The sequence below is a fragment of the Cetorhinus maximus genome, chromosome 5, assembly GCF_964194155.1.
Source record: "Cetorhinus maximus chromosome 5, sCetMax3.hap1.1, whole genome shotgun sequence".
Classification (NCBI taxonomy): Eukaryota; Metazoa; Chordata; class Chondrichthyes; order Lamniformes; family Cetorhinidae; genus Cetorhinus; species Cetorhinus maximus.
In genome coordinates this window covers 166,144,283-166,162,991 of record NC_135883.1, presented here as the reverse complement: position 1 = coordinate 166,162,991, position 18,709 = coordinate 166,144,283, and the positions used below count along the sequence as shown (strand labels likewise).

Sequence of the window (18,709 nt, the reverse complement as noted above, 5' to 3'; positions counted from 1 at the left end):
TCGGGCGAGGTGGTGGCATAGTGGCATTGTCACTGGACTAGTGTTCCACCGACCCAGGGTAATGCTCTGGGGACCCCAGTTCAAAACTCACCCAGCAGATGGTGAAAATTGAAACAACAAATATCTAGAGTTGAAGCTCTGATGATGATCACGAAACCATTGCCAATTGTCATAAAAACCCATCTGGTTCACTAATGCCCTTTAGGGAAGGAAACCTGTCCTCACCTGGTCTGGCCTACATGTGACCCCAGACCCACAGCAATGTAGTTGACTCTTACATGCCCTCTGAATGAGGGCAATAATTATTGGCCTAGCCAGCAACACCCACATCTCATGAATGAATATTAAAAAATTGAGTTTGTTTCTTTTTGAGCCTGGTGAAGTGAGGTAGATGAGTTGTCTACAAACCTCACTGACCGCAGGTTTTAATCCATCCTTAAAACAAAGAGATGGATGTGAATTTCACAAGTGGCTGTGATGTTCCTTCACACAGGGCCTCATGTTTAATCATCTTTTGGCCACAGACTGTCAACAATTCAAATGCCAAAAGTTACATGGTATGCTGCAGCCATCTTAACAGCTTTTATGTTCATGTTTTTAAAATATAGCTTTAAAATTTGGAATATCTTTGGCCTGTCCTGTTATTCGACCCTGATAACCTTTGATTCCCTTGCTTAACAAGAATCTATCCAACTCTGCCTTAAAAACATTCAGTGCCCCCTCCTCCACCAGTTTCTGAGGCAGAGAGTTCCAAAGTCGCAGAACCTTCTGAGAAAAAAATTCTCCTCTGTCCTAAAAGGGTGACCCCTAATTTTAAAACAGTGCCCCCTAGTTCTGGACTCACCCACAAGAGGAAACATCCTTTCCATATCTACCTTGTCAAGGCCGTTCAGGATCTTGTATACTTCAATCAAATCACACCATACTCTTCTCAATTCCAGTGGAAACAAGCCCACCCTGTCCAACCTTTCTTCATAAGACAACCCACTCATTCCAGGTATCAATCTAATAAACCTCCTTTGAATCGCCTCCAGTGCATTTACATCCATCCTTAAATAAGGAGACCAAAACTGCGTGCACTATTCGAGGTGTGGTCTCACCAGTGCCCTGTATAACTGAAGCATAACGTCCTTACTTTTATGTTCAATCCCTCTCGTAATAAAGGATAGCATTCCATTAGCCTTCTTAATTACTTGCTGTACCTGCATACTAACTTTTTGTGATTCATGTACTGGAACACCTCGATCCCTCTGCACCTCAGAATTATGCAGCCATTCTACATTTAAGTAATACTCTGCTTTTTTGTTCTTCCTGCCAAAGCGAAAAACTTTACATTTTCCCACATTAAACTCCATCTGCCAGGTCTCTGCCCACTCACTCAACTATCTATCCATCTGCAACCTCATGTCCTCTTCACAACAGTTTCCTACCTATCTTTCTGCCATCTGCAAATTTAGCTACCATGTCTTCATTCCCCTCATCTAAGTAATTGATGTAAATCGTAATAAGTTGAGGTCCCAGTACAGAACCCTCTGGGACTCCACTCATCACATCCTACCAATCAGAAAGAGACCCATTTATGCATACTCTGCTTTCTGCCAGCCAGCCAATCTTCTATCCATGCTAATATCTTACCCCCCCTGCACCATGCGCTTTTATTTTCCGCAATAATTTTTGATGTGGCACCTTATCAAATGCCTTCTGGAATTCCAAGTACGGTACATCTACAGACTCCTCTAACCACTGCGCATGTTATGTTAATATGGCAATCATCTTGTTAAAACCAATTACTGCTTAAACAGGTGATGTGCATTAATCATCCCACCTAAATAGAATAAAAAGGTACAGCTGGAACACTTTGGGTGGAAGCTACAAGGAAGTTAGTAGCACTGAGGAGTTGTCTTGGAAATAAACCAGCTTTAACCAAGAGACCAGCCTGGATTAATTCTTCCACCACAACCAATTACTGTGAGTAACGTCGTAGCAGAGGATGAACTTTAAGCTTTGCTGATTGATTGCTGTATATGAAGCTTTCTGTCTCAGTCCCGAGAGCAAAGAAGTATACTGTTGCTAACAATTTAAGTTACAGAATGGCAGGAGGACAGTGCAAAATCGCAAGCTTTGAATATCCACCAATTTTTTCTGACTCTGAACCTTACCAGTAATGGAAGGCTGAAGTTGAAATGTGGATCTGGGTTACTGCTCTACCCCAGAAGATGCAGGGTATGGCTTTGGCATTAACATTACCAGCCAAAAGTAAGATAAGGAGTAAAGTATTTTCAGAGTAGAAAGTGGATGATTTGGATCATGAAAAGGGATTAAACCGTCTGATATAATTTTTGGATAAGTTCTACAAAAAGGATGAGTTATTGGAAGCATATGAAGCTTGGACGATCTTTGATAGGTTTAAGAAATCAGATGATCAGTCCATGGAAGAATATATCATGGATTTTGATAAATAGTACAGGAGACAACAGCGATTTGAACTTGAAATTCCAGAATCGGTATTGGCAGTTAAATTACTGGACTGTTTGCATTTCCCATGTCGATAGTGTTTTAGTACTAACAGGGGTTCAGTTCTGGGGGAAAGGACCTCTCTTAGATCAAATGGCTGCTGCCCTAAAAAAAATTTCTAGGGAAACAGTCGTTCCCTGCCACTTTTTTAGCAAGTGCGAACAACTATGCTGTAAAACAAAGGATAGAGGATTCAATAGTGACTGAATTTCGCGGTTGACCAAGTATTAGACCAAGATTCCAATACAAAGATGGGGTTAATGACAAGAGGTCTGAAAATGGTCATGACCCTAGCCAATTTGAGAGTCAGGACAAAAAGCGTGTCCGGGATGGTGACCGTAGATGTTTAAACCCAAAAAATGAATGGGGAATGGTTAATCGGTGTTTTTGGCGTGATTCCCAGTACCATTACACGATGAACTGCCCACAGCGAAGGAATCATGTTTTTTTAAGTAACCCACGAGACTGATTCATCTGAAACTGAAAATGATGATGGTGACTGCCATGATGGAATCGCATTGATTACAGAGTTTGAATCCAGCTCTGAGTATCTTGATGGTAGATTCCTTCAACTGTGCAGCTCTGGACAGTGGTAGCACTTCTACAGTGTGCAGCATGGACTGACTTGCCTGCTAACTGAAGTGTCTCGATGAGGCAGACCGGTGGAGGGTCGAGGAGTATGAAAGCTCTACCTGCTTCAGGTTCGGAGATGACAATACATTAACATCCTCCAAACGGGTGGTCCTCCCTTGTAAGATAGCAGGGATCAATCTGTTTATCAGTACTATGTGGTTTCTAATGAGATACTGCTATTGTTGAGTTGATCTGCGATGAAGAAGGCTCAAATGATGCTAGCTATGAAGAATGATAGAGCAGTCATGTTCCGGGAAAAATGTGGATCTACACTTTACTTGGTCAGGGCATTACTGCTTGCCACTAAGGAAGCCAGAGATTTCTCATCAAAAAGTTCATGAAGTTTTTTTTTTAACTGCTGAGAATGAGAATTTGGTGGACAAAAAGATCATTTGGAAATTACATTGTTTGCACATCCAGTGCCACAAAAACTGCAGATTCTGCTTCGAGATGCGGGAGTGGTCGATAAAGGATATGATGATCTTATTGAACAAATCACTGCTCAGTGTGAAATTTGCCGTAAATATCGCAAGACACCACTGCATCCTGTTGTGAGCTTGCCACTAGCCAGGGAGTTTAATGATGCAGTGACAATGGACTTGAAAGTTTGGGACAAGGATAGGGCTTTTTTTTACTACACTTCATAGATACGGCAACCAGATTTAGTCTATCCACTGTGATACATAGTAAAGACAAAAGGACCATTGTCGATAAGGTTATGGAGAAATGGGTAGGAACAGGATTAGGAACTCCAACGAAGTTCCTAACAGATAATGGTGGGGAATTCGCCAATGAGGAATTTGGAGATATGTGCAAAAATTTAAACATCATAGTTATGTGCACTGCAGCTGAGAGCCCATTTAATAATGGTCTTTGTGAAAGAAACCATGCAGTAATAGATGACATGTTAGATAAAATATTAGCTGATGCACCAGGTTGTAAACTGCAAATGGTGCTAGCGTGGGCGGTGCACGCAAAGAACTCTCTGCAAATGGTTGGGGGGTACAGTCCGTATCAGTTGGTGTCTGGAAGAAATCCGAAGTTACCTTTGGTGTTGTCAGATGCTCCCCCTGCTCTAGAAGGGACTAGCATTAGCTCCACTTTTTCTGCTCATCTGAACGCTTTGCATGCGGGTAGAAAAGCTTTCGTAAAGCTGAGGTTTCAGAAAAAACTTGGCAGGCTCTACGGCACCACATAAGACCATCGGGAATACAGTTTAGAGGAGGAGACGTGGTATATTATAAAAGGGAAGGCCAGAGAGAGTGGAAAGGACCTGGCTAGGTTATAGGGAGTGATGGGAAAGTAGTAATTGTGCAACACGGTAATCAAACTGTTAGGGTACATTCTTCACGGTTAATTGGTACTGACTATACCTTTGCAGGTTCTGAACAGGACATAGAACGCGAGGAGGCACTATGCACTTCACATACACATACACTGGGTAGTTATGAGGAGCAGACGACGGCAGATACAGGGTTGACTGACTATGGACAAAGTAATACTGAGGTACAGGACAACGCTATTCATCCAAAAGGGCAATTACCCAAAGTAGGAACAAAGGTAACATGCATGCCAGAAGGGACCAGTGTGTGGAGGGATGCCACCATCATAGGGAGAGCAGGAAAGGCCACTGGTAAATACAAACATTGGCTAAATGTGCAGGATGAAGGACAGGAGACAAGATTTATCGATTGGCAAACCGAGGTAAAGATTTGGAAACCCAGAAAGCGCAGTATGAGTTCTAACAGTGGACCAGAAAGTGGTCGTGACCCTAGAAAAAAATCAAGGACTTGCGAAAGGAGTTCTGTTTGCGTGGGAGGACAATCATATAGTAGCAGTCCAGAAAGGGAGAGGAATGTGAGTAGAGGCCATAGCTTAACAAGGAGGACTAAAGAGCAAGCTAGCAATCTCAACAGAAGTAGAAGTACTTATGACAGAGCGACTCTAGTAGCTCCTAATAAATTGGAAAGTAAGCTGACAAAGGAAGCCAAATGGAAAGAGTTAGAAAGTTGGAAGGAATTTGGGGTATATTCTGAAATACCTGACAGAGGACAGCCAGCTTTGTCTCATAGATGGATCTGTACAGAATAGGTACTCCCAGACGGTACACATAAGGCCAAAGTGAGATTAGTAGCCCGAGGCTTTGAAGAGAGACTAGGAGATCAGGATGTCAGAGTGGACTCGCTTACTGCGGGGAAAATGAGTTTGAAGATTTTTTTTAGCTATTTTGGCATCCGATTCCTGGGAGTGCAAATCGATTGATATAAAAGGCTGTGTTTTTACAGGGGGAGAAGTTTCAAAGGGAAGTTTTTTTGAAACCACCCAAAGAAGCTGGGGATGTAGAAGGACAGCTATGGAAATTGAATAAGTGTGTTTATGGGTTGAATGATTTATCAAGAGTGTGGTATTATTCTGAGGTCTGTATTGTTGAAAATAGGTTGCATTCAGTTAAAGACAGACCCCGCGATGTTCTACTGGTACCACAAGAAGAGTCATACGGACTCGAAACATACTGTGTTCCTCTCCGCAGATGCTGTCAGACCTGCTGAGTTTTTCCAGGAATTTTTGTTTTTGTTTGAGAAACTAGCTGGGATCTTTATCATGCATATTGATGATTTCCTGTGGGAGGATCTGTAGAATTTGAACAATGGGTAATCGAGAAGATAAAGGAGGAATTGCAGGTTGGAAGTCAGGCTTCTAGGGCCTTTAAATACAGAGGTTTAGACATTAAACAGAGCAAGTTAGGAGTGACATTGAATCAACAATCTTATCTAGAAAATGTTAATTATATCACAGTAACTCATGGTAGATCCTCACAAAAAAAGGATCCTGCTACCAAGAAAGAAATGGAACAGTTGAGAAGTTTGATTGGGCAGTTGAGCTGGTTGTGCACTCAGATTAGGCCTGATGCTAGTTATGATGTGTTGGAACTGAGTACCATGATGAAACATGCTACAGTTGAGTAAGCCCAGAGAGCAAATAAAACAGTTAAAAAATTAAATTCTAAGATGTGTGCTCAAGTTCCCAGCCTTGGGTGATCCAGAAGAAATGAGGTTGGTCATTTTTAATGATGTTTCACATGCCAATCTTCCAGATGGGTACTCCAGCACAACAGGGTTCATCATATTCTTGGTGGGAAAGAACGATAAATGTTGCCCACTGGCTTGGGAAGCCAAGAAAATAAAAAGGGTAGTGAAAAGCACCTTAGCTGTTGAAACGTTAGCCTTAGTAGAAGCAGAAGGTATGGGGGTCTACTTATCCAATATATTGACAGAAATATTATTTAAGGTGCCATGTGGGAAAAGTTTGCCCATAGAATGTTATGTTGATAACCGGTTTCTTTCGGACAATGTTCATTCCACGAAAAGTGTCACGGAAAAAAGGCTACGAATAGACCTAGCCAAGGAGATGTTAGAGAGAAAAGACATCTCTAAGATAAAATGGGTTGACAAAAGTCACCAACTATCAGACTGTTTTACGAAAAGAAGTGCCTGCTCTAAGAAATTATTAAATGTGTTGGAAGAGGGGTGTCTTATAACGATGCAATGAAAATTTGCTTTTGTTTTAGAATTGTGTGTACATATATATGTGGTAAAAGAAATTAGGGAATAATATACGTGGAAATACGTGACATTATTTCCTTCTGTTTAAAAAAAAGTGTTCAAGTTTTTTGAAGGGAATCTGTTAATATGGCAATCATCTTGTTAAAACCAATTGTTAGTTAAACAGGTGATGGGCATTAATTATCCCACCTAAATAGAATAAAATGGTACAACTGCAACACTTTGGGTGGAAGCTACGGGGCAGTTAGTAGCACTGAGGAGTTGTCTTGGAAATAAATCAGCTTTAACCAAGAGACCAGCCTGGATTAATTCTTCCGCCACAACCTCTTATTGTGAGTAACATGTTACTCCTTCAAAAAACTCCAATAAATTAGTGAAACATAATTTTCCGTTCACAAAACCATGCTCTCCTCAAAAATGTTAGCTCAATTGAAATTTTCAAGGCCATAGATAAATGGAGTTCAGGAACAGAGCAGCCATGATGCAATAGAACATGGGGACATAACAATAATCATGGCAATCAATCTATATCAATTAGTCTACAAGAGACCCAGACATGGTGTGAGGAAACCCAGTTGTGGAAGCCTTGGGAACCATTGGCCCAAAGTCACCTGTTGCTCCCAACCATGATACACCCCAACCATGCTACACTTACTGCATGTCAGGTGTCAAATTACTCATATATTGTATTCCAAAATAGTTTTCAGAAAAATGTGTCTAATTTGAGGATTATTAGATCAACCATGATCTCATTGAATGGCAGAGAAAACTCGATGGGCCAAATGACTTCTGCTCCTATGTCTTATGGTCTAATTTCTTCTTGTGAATTTTTTGTCCCTGTGCGATACATTTTGCTATAAAAAATAATAGAGCTATAAAAAATAATTAGCTAAGTGATACAAAAAGAGAGTTGCAAAAATAAATGTCAGACTTTGTGTTTTCTTACTGATGGTGATCAAAGTGTTTTGTATTTACCCTCAAAATGGTTGTCCCAATTTAAATAATCCCAGCAGCAAGCTGCTTTGTGAATTTTAAAATGAAGGCGGTTATTTATTATCCCACACTTGCCCTGGAGATTTAAAAATGCAATGTCTCACGCTGTCACACTCAAAAAAAGAATCGTTACAATTAGGGATTCTTTCAGTCTCTTGTATTGGGCCCACTAAGGTTCTTAGATGAGTTTATGCTTTGGCTGGTGCAAAGGTCTTAAAGCATAGAATTCTCAGTAAGCTGTGAGGCTTCTTGCAGTTGTATTGCTAAGATGTTGGTTCTCAAGTGAACTTCCAGGAGGTTGGAGAGAGTCCTCCCATTTTGAAGTTTTGGCTGCGTATTATCTTGGCTGCTTAGTTGACTGCTGCTGGTTCAGTGGCTTTCTGCTGGTCTCTTATGTCTCTGCAGAGCTGATTCTTGCTGTTTTAAAAGCTGGCAACAAACATGACTGTCTCACCCATCTGACTTGTTACCTTTTCCAAAAAGGTGGTGTGTTAATAATAACTATTATTAATAATTAATTAATAATTAATAACCAATAACTATCCTGCACTTTGGTTTTCACACTGAGAACTTGAGGCAGTCTTTGCGTTGTGATGGCCCCTCATCCAAACACAGTGAAAGGTCAGTGGGATCCATTTTGCATTTGTATAACACCCATTCGGGCGAGGTGGTGGCATAATGGCATTGTCACTGGACTCGTGTTCCAGCGACCCAGTGTAATGCTCTGGGGCCCGGGTTCAAATAACAACTGACAGATGGTGAAAATTGAATCAATAAAAATCTGGAGTTAAAAGTCTGATGACCACGAAATCATTGTTGTTGTCATAAAAACCCATCTGATTCACTAATGCCCTTTAGGGAAGGAAACCTGTCCTTACTGGTCTGGCCTGCATGTGACTCCAGACCCACAGGAATGTGGTTGACTCTTAAATGCCCTCTGAATGAGGGCAATTATGGATGGGCAATAAATGCTGGCCTGGCCAGCGATGGATGTGAATTTCACAAGTGGCTGTGATGTTCCTTCACACAGGTCCTCTTTTTAATTATCTTTTGGCCACAGACTGTCAACCGTTCAAATGCCAAAAGCTACATGGTATGCTGCAGCCATCTTAACAGTTTTTATGTTCATGTTTTTAAAATATAGCTTTAAAATTTGGAATATCTTTGTGCCTGAACTGGGCTTGGCAAAGCAAATATGAAAAAAAAGCTTTAAGGGATATTTAAGTTCACAGCAATGTTTTTATAAACATTATTAAATGGAACTGGGTCTAATTAAAAATAGAGGCATGTGAGCCTAATGAGCATAAAGAAGTGGAGGACTTGTTAAATGAGCACTTTGTTTTCACAGTGGAAGAGGAGAACAAAACACCAGTAGTTTAAGACAGCCTTCAGGACCTGATGGTTTCCATTCCAGACTACTAGAAATAGGTGAGCAAATTGCTGATGCATTCCGTAATAATTATTCAAAGCTCTCTTGATCCAGAAATAGTGCTTTTGGATTAGAAAGTTGTAAATATAATTCCATTTTTTTTGACAAGGGAGAGAAATGCAGAAAATTATAGGATTTTTGTCAGAATAGAAAGGGAGAAACTGTTTCCAATAGCAGGAAGATCAGCAACCAGCGGGGACAGATTTGAGATAAAATTTAAATTGGCAAAAAAACCAGACTCGGAAACATGACTTATGTATTTTGCAAGGCGAGTTGTCGTCATAATGGCAGTGGCTGAAAGGGTTGTGAAAACAGATTTGAAAGTAACTTTCAGAAGAGATTTAGATCTAAATTTGAAAAGGAAAAATACGCAGGGCTATGTAGGGAAGTGGGATTAAATGGATAGCCTTTTCAAAGAGCTGACACATGCACAGTACACCTGATGATTCATGATTATAAGCTAGTATGTGATTCTACGTCTGTGAGCTGGTGTACAAATACAAAAAGCATTCAGAAGACAAATGGTATATTTGCCTTTTTCTAAGAGAGGCTGAAATGCAAAAGGGAGGTGATTACACTTCCATTGTACACACAGTCTTGTCTCAAGTTACACCTTCAAATTTGGGCACTGAACATCAGGAAAGATATATTGGCATTGGAGTGGGTACAGCGCTAATTCACCTGAATGATACCAGGGCTTTAAAATAACATTTGAGAACAAGTTGCATAAAAGACATTTCCTTTCCTTGTTTAGAAGGTTGAGGGGTAATTGAATCAAGATGTTTGGAATGAAAAAGTGTTTGAATAGCACAGATACAGAATAACAATGACTTTTGGTGGGGGAAATCCAGAAAAAATTAGAATAATCTTAACAGCTAGGTTATTTCAGAATGAAATTAGAAAGGACTTTTTCACACAAAGGTTAGTGGAAATCTGGAATTCTCTCGCCAAAAATGTTAGCTCAGTTTAAATTTTCAAGACCATAGATAAATGGAGTTCAGGAACAGAGCAGCCATGATGCAATAGAACATGGGGACATTACAAAAATCATGGCAATCAATCGATATCAATTAGTCTACAAAAGACCCAGACATGAGGTAAGGAAACCCAGTCACCTGTTGCTCCCAACCATGCTACACTTACTACATGTCAGGTGTCAAATTACTCATATATTGTATTCCAAAATAGTTTTGAGAAGAATTTGCCTAATTTGAGGATTATCAGATAAGCCATGATCTCATTGAATGGCGGAGCAGACTCAATGGGCCGAATGGGCAACTTCTGCTCCTACGTTTTATGGTCTTATTTCTTTTAGTGAATTTTTTTGACCCCGTGCAATACATTTTTGTTTCTCGGCATTGAGTTTTGTCTGCCATTTTTCTGCCCAGTACCCAAGTATATTCAAATCAACATCCTGGGGGGGTTACTATTGATCAGAAACTGAACTGGACCAGCCAAATAAATACTGTGGCTACAGGAGCAGGTGAGAGCCTGGGAATTTTGCACAGAGTAACTCACCCCCTGACTTCCCAAAGCCTGTCCACCATCTACCAGGCACAAGTCAGCAGTGTGGTGGAATACTCTCCTTGCCTGGATGAGTGCAGCTTCAACACTCAGCTCAACACCATCCAGAACAACTAGATTGGCACCCTATCAACCACCTTGAACATCCACTCCCTCCATCTCCGATGCACAGTGGCGGCAATGTGTGCCATCTAAAAGAAGCACTGCAGCAATTCACCAAGACTCCTTCAACAACATCTTCGAAACCCATGACCTCAGCCACCTATGCATGAGATGCATGGGAACACCATTACCACCAAGCCATGCACCATCCTACTTGGAAATTCACCAAGGTGCCTTCAACAACGTCTTCCAATCCCATGACCTCTGCCACCTATGCATGGGAACACCATTACCTCAAGTTCCCCTCCAAGCCACGCACCATCCTACTTGGAAATATATCACCATTCCTTCACTGTCACTGGGTCAAAATCCTGGAACTCCCTCCCTAACTGTGAATGTAACTACACCACATGGACTGCAGTGGTTCAAGAAGGCAGCTCACCACCATCACTTCAAGGACAATTAGGGATGGGCAATAAATGCTAGCCTAGCCAGTGACATGTGTGTAGATGGCAGTATCCTGGACCATGACATTTGTCTTTCTAATGCTGATGGCCAAACCAAACTCTTTGCAGGCATGAGAGAGTCTGTCCATTTGCTGCGAAAGGTGTTCCTCAGTATGGAATGTTAGTACAGTATCGTCAATGTAGAGCAACTCTCTCTGATGAGGAATTGGCGAAACCTTGTCTTGGATCTCAGGCAAACAAGGCTGACCAGCTTTCTGTCAGCTCCGGTTTGTAAGAAGACACCCTCTGCAGATGACCTGAAGCCATATGGCAGCAGCAAAGAGAATATGCCAAAGAATGTTGGTGCCAGAACACATCCCTGTTTGACCCCACTCCGAATCTCAAAGGGTTCCAATGTTGCCTATCATGGAAAGAGAAAATTGCATTGAGTAGCTTTGGCATGCAGTCAATTTTCTCCAGAAGCTAAAATAGAAGCCCCCACCTTCACCCATCACCGCCACCCCTCCCCATGGTTGAATGCCCTCATGGTCTCCTTTGTACATGGCATTTCTCTTGTAGCTGCCAGACTGAGATAATCATCACATAAATACACAGTAATCAGCCCCTGTCCCCTTCCCACCATATACACATACATAGAGTATTCAGCCCTGCTCTCTCCCACCTTTTGGTCCAGTCGCCAGTGCCTATGATTCACAGTGGCTAACCCAGGGTAAGGAGCAGAGCCAACCTCTGGTCACCCAATCTCTAATGCAGAGCCAGGGTACAACAGGCAGACAGGAGCACAAACACGGCTAAGTTTGAAGCTGTCAGTCATCTTCCTGGATCAGCCGCTTGACCACCTGGTTTTTCCTCAGTCACTGAGGTAATAGTTGCCAGCCCCAGTCTGTGCCAAGTTGTCACAGAAATATCGTGGACCTGCTTCGCACTCGCTGATAAATGTGTTTTCTAATGTTAAAGAATGCAATATTTTGGAAACATGGAAAATACAGTAGTTGGATAAATAAAACAAATGTTATTACCGCTTTACTACTGTTTTGTCTTCGGTACATATTTATACCTGGCTCACATTCTTGTGATCAGGTATTCTAACATTATTCCAAAATCCAGAAATGCCTTGGTCACACAATTTCTGGATTAGTGAGGTTACAGTGTACTAAAAGCATCCCACCAATGGTAGAAAATCAATGGACACAATAGAGGGAGGAACTCTCTACTCCAGAGAGCAGTGCAGGCTGGGTCATTGAAAACATTCAAGGCTAAGCTAGACCTTGTTGTTTACTAAGCCCTCTCTCCCTTTGCAAGAGTCATGTTGATGGCCTGATTTGGGTAGAAAAATTTAAACTGTTGGGAAGGCAACAAATTGGAGCTGGAAGGTTGATTTTTAAAAAAATATTACCCCTGACACACACCCCATTACGGTTGGATGCTCAGGTTAAAATTGGGGCTTTTGTTTCCCCTGGTCAGTGAGACGGTAACTCGAAGGGAATTTATGGGGGAAATCTTCACCCAGAGGGCGATTAGAATCGGGGATTTGCTACCACAAATTGTTTTTTTTTTTAAAAGGTAAATTTGAAATAATTTTATTTTCTTTAAATGGCTTAATAGAAGGTACATAAAAACACAGTATGTGAAAGGAATTCACAGGCTTTCAACATTTTCTGTAAACAGCAGTGACAAAGTCACACAGTTGAAGAAACAAATGACAAAAAAAACTTGACAAATTTGTAATTCGAGATAAACTATTCCTGCTCAGTATCAGCCCAGGAAGCTGAATTCAGCCCAGACTGTCTAAAGAGCATCTAGGCAAGATGATCAAATTTTGCTTACACAAAAGGCAATTAAAATCTGCACCTTTTACAGGCCATAGCTCTATGGGTATTACACAGCATTTATACTAAGGACTACTCTCTCCCACAGCTACAATAAAAAGTGGGAAACAGTAAAGTGTTCCTTGATGCGGCTACTCTTCCTCTGACAATGATGATCAATGGAGTACACCAAAAACAGGACATCAGACTGAGCTAGAACCGAGGGATGGCCTGGTGTCTCAATCTCAAAGCCCATGAAGCTGAATGTTCTCAGGAGCAAGGCTTGATCCTCTCTGTTTTTGTAGAAGCAGACAAATACATATTCCATCTTCATTTTCTCCTCAGCAAATTCTAACAGCACAGTTAACTCTTCTTTGCTTCCTTCTGCCAAAACACCATTAGGAATTTCCACAAAAACTTTCTTATTGGTGAAAACTGCATCCCATTTGGAGACCTTTGAGCTGTTCGCTTGTACTGAAAATGGAGAATGTTCTGCTTGGTAGCTCTTGGGTTACAGTTAGCTTCTCATGTGTGTGTAAGAGAGCGGTAAGAGTGTAATCCCTTCCATTCCCTCACCCACCTGGGATCTTCACTGGTGGGTGAGGGGCATCAGGAGCACCACAGAGGCCCTGGACTGAGGTGCCTGTAGTACTGTTGCTAAGATGCACCACTGAAGGAAGGAATACTACTCTTCTGGGTATTTATCATGGCAGAAGCTAGGCTCTTGACTCTTTCTTTTCCGAAGTAGTAGCTGTTGAGTATCTGCTCGACGGAGCTTCTCACCATCCGGCCGCAGACAGAGCCCGCTCACTGGGTTCTGCTGCCGGTGGCTGTCCCTCCATCCACTCTGCACCCCCCACCTTCCAGGACCTTCATCAAGCACAGTCCATTGTTCTTGAAAATTGGAATATTAGAATTTATGGTTTGCGAACTGAGAGTGCAATTAGACATTAGTGTTAATGGTATAAATTAAGGTTAAGCACATACAGTTGAAGGGTATTGATTGGATGATTACTTCAGCACATATAAAGAGACTAATTGACACTGGGATGAGAGTAGAGTTAGCAGCTATACACTTTTATAAGTTTCACTCAGTTTTAGATTTATTCAGAGTGAAGTTTGGCTTCTGGTCTCCTTCATCAACTGGCTGTCAGGAGTTTTACAACTAGGAGCTAACTTGGAAGCACTGACACTAGGATTTTATGGTTTGTTTCTGTGCTGTAACCATCTATGACCCCATATCTGCCGAGTTAGTTGAACTCAGCCGGCACAGCAATTGGCAGCGACAGTTGGCCTCGCCAGCTTGGGTTCTGGTGTGCCCTATCAGCTGTGGCTCAGTCCATAGCACCCTCGCCTTTGAATCAGAGGGTTGTGGGTTCATGTCCCACTCCCGGAAACCAAGAACTGTGATTGTATTCGAAAAGAGTTGCAATCTGTGACTGTTGATAACTCGAAAGAGTATCCATCACCAACAAATCAAACAATTCTACTGTGTAGTTTATAATTTAGGATTGATTTAGAACACTGTCAACTTGCGACAATCTCAAACAGTTGTTTTTAATATCTAATTGCCTGGTAATCAAGAAAACAGAAATATTTATACAAAAGCAAAATCATGCGAATGCTGGGAATACTCACCAGGTCAGGCAGCACCTGTGGAGAGAAAAATAGAGTTAATGTTTCAGGTCAATGACATTTCATTAGAACTGGGAAAAGTTAGAAATGTAATAAATTTTAAGTGGGTGAAAAGAGCAGTTCTGTGATAAGCTGGAAGAAGGGTGTCATTAAATGACAAAATAAATTGTTTTGCCGAGACGAAGAGAGTGATAATGGTACAAGAAACAAAAGATGTGTCCTGAGGAGGTGTACAGGGCAAAGTAATGAATAGCTGCCGTTCAAAAGCAGAAACGGGAAAAATAAGGGTAAGACTGAAAAATGCAAAGCAAAGGAAACAAAATGGGGCCAGAGCTTGGTCTGAAATTGTTGAACTCAGTGTTGAGTCCGGAAGGTTACAAAGTGTCTAACCGAAAGATAGGTGATGTTCCTTGAGCTTGTGTTGAGCTTTATTGGAACACTGCATTAGGCCAAAGACAGTAATGTCAGCATGAGAGCAAGGTGGGGAATAAAAATGACAGGCTACTACAGGAATAGGAAGCTCAGGGTCATGCTTACGAGCTGAATAGAGATGTTCCGCAAAGTGGTCACCCAATCTCCGTTTAGTCTCCCCAGTGTAGAGCAGACTGCATTATGAACAGCAAATACAGTATACTAAATGCAGAGAAATGCATATAAATCACTGTTTTACTTGAAAGGCGTGTTTGGGGCCTTGACATTGAGGAGAGAGAAGGTAAAATGGCAGGTGTTACATCTGCATTTGCATGAAAGGTAGTGCGTGAAGGGTGTTGGGGTGATTGATGACCAGGATATCACGGAGGGAACAATCCCTTTGGAATGCTGAAAGGAGGGGGGTGGGAGAGAAGATGATGTGCTTGGTGGTAGCATCAGCTGGAGATGCCGGAGGATGATCCAATGAATACCGAAGCTGGCACACAAGTTCAGCTACTGGGAATCGGCCCGTGTTGAGTTTGAAAGAGGATTGAGGAAAAAATACAGTGACATCACAGTAAAGAAGTACTTTGGATGGTGAGTATCTGCATTAAGGGTCTTTATGCAAATAGCCAGATTAATTCACTACTTTTAGGAAAGGTGCGTAAATAGCTGCATTATAGAAAAACATTCAAAGTTTGCAACTAACTTGAAAGTACAGGAGAAGGAGTTGGTTGGTGAGTAAGTCTACCTTACTTTCTCGACTCTCGTTTATAGTAAATAGTCCAAAAGTACACTTAAGGTATGACATTGATCTTGTGGCATTTGTGGGGTCATGGACACTTCATGTTGCCTAGCTGTAACAACACTCAAGAAGCTTGACAACATCCAGGACAAAGTAAAAGCAAAAAACTGCGGATGCTGGAAATCCAAAACAAAAATAAAAATACCTGGAAAAAAGTCAGCAGGTCTGGCAGCATCTGTGGAGAGGAGCACATTTAACGTTTCGAGTCCATATGACTCTTCAACAGAACTAAGTAAAAATAGAAAAGAGGTGAAATATAAGCTGGTTTAAGGGGGTGGGTGGGTGGGACAGGTAGAGCTGGATAGAGGGCCAGTGATGGGTGGAGATTGCTAAAGGATGTCAAGGACAAAGAGGTGTTGAAGGTGGTGACATTATCTAAGGAATGTGCTAATTAAGGGTAGAAAGCAGGACAAGCAAGGTACAGATAACCCGAGTGGGGGTGGGGTGAAGGGAAGGGATCGAAATAGGCTAAAAGTTAGAGATAAAACAATGGATGGAAATACATTTAAAAATAATGGAAATAGGTGGGAAAAGAAAGATCTATATAAATTATTGGGGGAAAGGGGGTGGGGATGGAGGAGAGAGTTCATGAACTAAAATTGTTGAACTCAATATTCAGTCTGGAAGGCTGTAAAGTGCCTAGTCGGAAGATGAGGTGCTGTTCCTCCAGTTTGCGTTGAGCTTCACTGGAACAATGCAGCAGGCCAAGGATGGACATGTGGGCATGAGAGCCGGGTGAAGTGTTGAAATGGCAAGCAACAGGGAGGTCTGGGTCATGTGTTCTGCAGAAGGTGTTCTGCAAAGCGGTCACCCAGTCTGCGTTTGGTCTCTCCAATGTAGAGGAAACCGCATTGGGAGCAAAGAATGCAGTAGACTAAATTGCAAGTGAAATGCTGCTTCACTTGAATGGAGTGTTTAGGCCCTTGGACGGTAAGGAGAGGGGAAGTAAAGGGGCAGGTGTTACACCTTCTGCAGTTGCATAGGAAGGTGCCGTGATAGGGGGTTGAGGTGTAGGGGGTGATGGAGGAGTGGACCAGGGTGTCCCAGAGGGAACGATCGCTGCGGAATGCCGCCGGAGGGGTGAAAGGAACATATGTTTGGTGGTGGCATCATGCTGGAGTTGGTGGAAATGGCGGAGGATGATCCTTTGAATACGGAGGCTGGTGGGGTGATAAGTGAGGACAAGGGGGACCCTATCATGGCTCTGGGATGGAGAGGAAGGTGTGAGGGCGGATGCGCGGGAGATGGGCCGCACACGGTTGAGGGCCCTGTCAACCACCGTGGGTGGAAAACCTCAGTTAAGGAAGAAGGAAGACATATCAGAGGAACTGTTTTTGAAAATGGCATCATCAGAACAGATGCAACGGAGGCGAATGAACTGAGAGAATGGGATGGAGTCCTTACAGGAAGCGGGGTGTGAGCAGCTGTAGTCGAGGTAGCTGTGGGAGTCGGTAGGCTTGTAATGAATATTGGTGGACAGTCTATCACCAAAAATTGAGACAGAGCGGTCAAGGAAGGGAAGAGAAGTGTCAGAGATGGACCATGTGAAAATGATGGAAGGGTGGAAATTGGAAGCAAAATTAATAAATTTTTCCAGGTCCAGACGAGAGCATGAAGCAGCACCGAAGCAATTATCGATGTACCGGAGAAAGAGTGTGGGAGGGGGCCGGAGTAGGACTGGAACAAGGAATGTTCCACGTAGCCCATAAAGAGACAAGCATAACTGGGGCCCATGCGGGTACCCATAGCCACACCTTTTATTTGGAGGAAGTGAGATGAGTTTAAGGAGAAAATGTTCAGTGTGAGAACAAGTTCAGCCAGACAGAGGAGAGTAGTGGTGGATGGGGATTGTTCGGGCCTCTGTTCGAGCAAGAAGCGGAGAGCCATCAGACCATCCCGGTGGGGGATGGAGGTGTATAGGGATTGGATGTCCATGGTGAAGAGGAGGCGGTTGGGGCCAGGGAACTGGAAATTGTTGATATGATGTAGCGTATCAGAGGAATCACGGATGTAGGTGGGAAGGGACTGGACAAGGGGAGAGAGAATGGAGTCAAGATAGCAAGAAATGAGTTCCGTGACATGATCGGTCTGCCGGGACAGTCTTGTTTGTGGATTTTGGGTTGGAGGCAGAAGCGGGCCGAGGTAGAAGCGGGCCGTCCGAGGTTGGGAGACTAACAGGTTGGAAGCTGTGGAAGGAAGATCTCCAGAGGAGATGAGGTCCGTAACAGTCATCAAACCTGCTGACAAGGGTGGTGCTGTAGGCAGTTTGGCAGAGGTGGGGTGGGGTTGCTTTGTTAGTAAGAAATGAAATTAAATCGATAGCAAGAAATGACGTAGGGTCAGATGATGTAGAATCTGTGTGGGTAGAGTTGAGGAACCGCAAAGGTAAAAAAACCATAATGGGAGTTATGTACAGGCCTCCGAACAGTAGTCAGGATGTGGGGCACAAGATACACCAGGAGATAGAAAAGGCAAGGTTACAGTGATCATGGGGGATTTCAATATGCAGGTAGACTGGGAAAATCAAGTTGGTAGTGGACCCCAAGAAAAGGAATTTGTGGAACGTGTACGAGATGGCCTTTTGGAGCAGCTTGTGGTGCAGCCCACTAGGGAACAGGCAATTCTAGATTTAGTGATGTGTAATGAGGCAGATTTGATAAGGGAGCTTAAGGTGAAGGAACCCTTAGGAGGAAGTGACCATAATATGATACAATTTACCCTGCAATTTGAGAGGAAAAAGCTGGAATCAGATGTAACGGTATTACAGTTGAATAAAGGCAACTACAGAGGCATGAGGGAGGAGCTGGCCAGAATTGACTGGGAGA

General features: G+C 42.5%; 2 pseudogenes across 2 annotated transcripts in view; one reads left to right on the top strand and one right to left on the bottom strand.

Moving 5' to 3' along the window:
* Positions 1-18,709, top strand: part of LOC144681073 (cold-inducible RNA-binding protein B pseudogene) — a 32,509-nt pseudogene that overhangs the window by 5,814 nt on the left and 7,986 nt on the right. The window contains exon 2 of the transcript XR_013576682.1: positions 9,052-9,131. The product of XR_013576682.1 is annotated as a cold-inducible RNA-binding protein B pseudogene, transcript variant X2 (transcript). The remainder of the gene's footprint in view (positions 1-9,051; positions 9,132-18,709) is intronic.
* Positions 12,829-16,004, bottom strand: LOC144681071 (ornithine decarboxylase antizyme 2 pseudogene; annotated as a pseudogene). Its single transcript, XR_013576679.1, has one exon. The product of XR_013576679.1 is annotated as an ornithine decarboxylase antizyme 2 pseudogene (transcript).